This window comes from Vicia villosa, linkage group LG4 (assembly GCF_029867415.1).
Source record: "Vicia villosa cultivar HV-30 ecotype Madison, WI linkage group LG4, Vvil1.0, whole genome shotgun sequence".
Classification (NCBI taxonomy): domain Eukaryota; kingdom Viridiplantae; phylum Streptophyta; class Magnoliopsida; order Fabales; family Fabaceae; genus Vicia; species Vicia villosa.
In genome coordinates, this window is record NC_081183.1 from 163276001 (window position 1) to 163280072 (window position 4072).

At 33.3% G+C, this 4072-nt stretch overlaps 1 long non-coding RNA gene across 1 annotated transcript; it reads left to right on the forward strand.

Annotated features, from left to right (window-relative positions):
• The first annotated feature begins 538 nt into the window (after positions 1 to 538).
• Positions 539 to 2524, forward strand: LOC131600146 (uncharacterized). Its single transcript, XR_009283034.1, has 4 exons — positions 539 to 719; positions 864 to 1165; positions 1760 to 1874; positions 1968 to 2524. It is a non-coding gene; the product is annotated as an uncharacterized LOC131600146 (long non-coding RNA).
• The last annotated feature ends 1548 nt before the right edge of the window (positions 2525 to 4072 follow it).

The window sequence follows — 4072 nt, forward strand, 5'->3', positions numbered from 1 at the left end:
ATAAACTAAAATATTTTATTTAATTTTACAACTCAAAATATGTAATCTATATGACATTTTAACAAATAATTTAAACATTATTAACAATTTAATGAGTCTAAATTTCTTAAGTTAATAAAATAATTTAAACATTATTAATAAATTAATAAGTAAATATTAACTTATAGGATTGAACAAAAACTCTCAACGTTATTCTAATTTCATGGTAGTGAAATGCAATGAAGCTCTTCTAAACCCAGTTTTCAACAAAACTCTTCTAAACCCAGTTTTCAACAAATTTCACCGATGAAAGCATAAATTTTATATTACATCAGGGTTTATTCTTCTCAAATCTTCCATTATCCTTCTCCAACATTGAAACCCTAAACTTCTCTGAAACATAGTCTTCCCAAATATTCCCTTAAAGGAAATTCCAAATAACATTCAGAAAGAATAGAAAACCCTGAATCGTGAAGAACCATGGCGAAGAGTATGTTTATCCAAACGCAATCCACTCCGAATCCAGATTCTCTCATGTTTCATCCCGGTAAGGCGGTTATGGATATCGGAAGCGCCGATTTCCCTAACGCTTGTTCCGCCTTGAAATCTCCTCTCGCCAAATCACTCTTCGCTATTGACGGTACTTCCCTCGCTCTATCTTCATTCCTTCTAATTCTCTCGACAATGCCCCATCATCATCACGTAGTAGCAGGAGTGCTATTGAGTTCACTCCCAGAGAGGTACGAGAAATTACACGTTCAATTTCACAAACGTTAAATGCGAGGAATCCAATTTAGAGTAACCTGATTGAATTTCCTCTTTTTCTGATTCAGTCATTTGATTCCTCTCCCAATTGATTATTTTTATTTTGTTTTTTTCTTTAGGGTTGGAATAATGAAAGGGTTGTTATGCGGTGAAGGTTGCTGATGGTGGATGTTGTAGTTGAAGCTCATAACTAAGTTGTGGAGGAATGTTTGGATGTTGCGATTCAGTGAAGTAGATGCAGATTGTTGGGAAGTTGCGAGTTGATGGGTTGATTTTTGTTGAAGTTGGAAAGTACGGGTTTCGGTTCTGATTGCATTTTGGTGACACTAAAAGCGGGTTGAGTTCGATTGGAAAATGGGTGAGGATGCGAAGTTTGTTGAAGGTGAAAACAAGTCCAGATGTGAAGCCCAGGAAGAATCAGGTGTGGATTACTGTGAAGTTTATTTTCTGAGTATTTTTTTTAGTGAATGTATGAGTTTCTTTTGAATCTGCTTTGTGTTATGTGTTTGAACTTGGTGAAGGTCGATTCGTAAAATGACTCGGTTCCGATCTTTTCCGGTTGAATTCTTGGCTCTGTTTTTTAGATAGATACAAATAACTGAATTCCCTTAATGCAAATAACTTCTCACTTAGCTATGTAGTATTAGATAGACACATATTACTGTGTTAGAAGGTATGAAATGTAAATGATTTCCATCAATAGAAAAAAATTGATGTTTGGTTTATTTTAAGTTTTCATTTTCAGTTGATGATAAGTTTTCACATAATAAGAAAAATCCTATCTATTTTTATTTTCACTACCGTGCCTCAAGATTTTTTAGTGGTGAGAATGACACAATCTTTGTTTCCATTCCAATGTTTTTCTAAAATCACAAAACAAGAAAATAGAATATCAAATTTAAAGTGAAAACTTCATCAACAACAAATTAATGCGAGTAACATTGACCGTGTTGGATACAATATATATAGTGTCGGGCTTCAAGTATTAACTTTAGTACAATTCTTTATTTTACAGGCTTCGGAAAACACAATTCTCTCTCATTTCCTTGGGATTCTTTTCTCACTGAAATTGTTGAGATCAGTCACATTACCGCCTTCAGAAGCTCTTCCATTTCTCAAGTTTGCATAAGGTGTGTCTCAAGATTGGTAGAATGATTTCACGCACATAAATAATTGTTTCTAGTGGTTGTTTTCTAAATGAATTGTGTTGAGTCTTGATGCAGCATTTTAAGGCCCTCTTTGTTGGTGGTTGCATCTTATATTTCCAAATTGAAAATTTGTTAATAAGTGAGAATCATGATAGCTCCTCAACAATTCAAGAACCATGAGCAGATTATCACAGTACCGGGGTTCACCGCACTGTTGACAGTTTGGGAATGTTTGAGTTTGAACCTTGTCACCCTCATAATTGGTCCACAGTAAGTGTAAGAATGGAGAATTTTCAAATTGCAACTCTGAAAATGTTGTATATTAGGCCTGTCATGCAATATAATAGCTTTTTAAACTAAAAATACTGGTTACATGTCTGTCTGTTTAATAAGAGATATTGCAGGGTTGGTTTTGGTTCTCTTGCGGGATTCATATGTTAGTAGTGGGTTTATAAGCAGATATTTAATTGATCTTTGCAAAACTCAGGATTAGAAGCTAAATTTTAATAATGCATTTAAAAGTTAGCACAACTGCATTACGCACAAAGTATGGATTTAACCTGATTATTTTTTTAAAAAAATTGTTGGAAATTTAGGTGTTAAAAAAGTGTACATGTTTCTAGTTTAACTTAAAGCATGTACTGATTGTGAAGCAATAAGCTTTCAAGGGAAATTCCTATGTCTGCCACTGATAATTCCATGTCTCCTTGGGAGAAACGGCCTAGAGGATGCCCACCTTGAAGTGGAAGGAAACAACAACTAGTTGCTCTAGGTAAGCATAGATACTTGATTGTATGTATTGTTTAAGGATTTGGCATTGGAATTTGGCCTGTTCATTTTAGAGGGAAAGTGTGATTAGTTATTTACGATTATATGTTAATACGAAAATGTGAAGATATGTTGCTTTTGTTGCTGAAAGTTTTTGTCTATAAAATTGGTCATTGTGAAGTTGTTCACTTGCTAAAAGTTTACTCTATTGAAATTATCGATTTACTAATAGATTAATTTCTTTAGAATTTAGATAGACTGTGACTTTTAGGGACAAAGCATCCTAAGTAGCACTTTCATGGAACTAAATTCTATTTATATTCCAAGATAATTGACGGATGAGGGCAATGATAATTGATAAAATACATGTGCATGTATAATGAACTATTAGGTTGTTGAAATTTAGTGTTATGTTTATTTCTTGTAGTCCTCGTTCAGATTTCTGATATAGATTAAAGCTTCAGAATGAATACAAATTAGAAACCATGAAAAATTAAATGAAGTTTTTCACTCTTTCCTTTTCTTTCCGGTGCTATTTTTCTTTTCCCTGTTTTGATGCTAAATCACGTTAGCAACAAAATATCTAAATCTGTCCGTCTCTATCACAATGTTGTTGCATGCTATCTAAAGCTGGGAGAATGTTGTTGCATGCTATCTAAAGCTGGGAGAATGTTGTTGCATGCTATCAGAATCTTTCCGTCTTTAGACTTGTAATAAGGTATGCTCCATGGCCTCAGCTATCGTGTAGGCTTTATTTATTTGATTGGAATAAAGTTAATAAACAGAATAGCATATAGCAATATCTTACTATGTTTTAAGCCTGTTTCGAACAAATCTTTTAAATCTAAAACTTACTAAAGTTAATAAACTGAAACTTACTATGTTTTAAGCCTGTTTTGAACAAATCTTTTAAATCTGAAAAAGACTCAAACTGTAGCTTGAAGAAATGTGAATGTTACTACCCACACATTTATCATATAAGACTTTCTTTTAGGAAGTGACTCACAAGACTAACTTAATCCACTGAAATTCTAGTTTCACAAGCAATGAAATTGTAACAACGAGGCAAGTAGGTGCACAAACCTTTATTTTTCTTTCTCAAATGTACTTTGACCAATAATTTAATTAACAACAAATCTAAGATCCTAAAGAATAATAAATTTACTTATAGCTTCATAATATTTTTCACATACTTGAAAAGTTTGGCAGCTGTGGCATAAATTTGCATTTGACTCATCCCCGTACTTGCTAATCTCATTGTGACAAGTTTCTAAGAGAGATCCTCCCTGCAGAAACGTCAAACCAGCTTCAAAGTAGGTCTCATTGCTTTCAAAATCAAATCCGGAGTTCGATCAAATTAACAGTATTACATCATCGGTTAGAAAAAGAAAGGTGGAATTTTCAAACAAAGT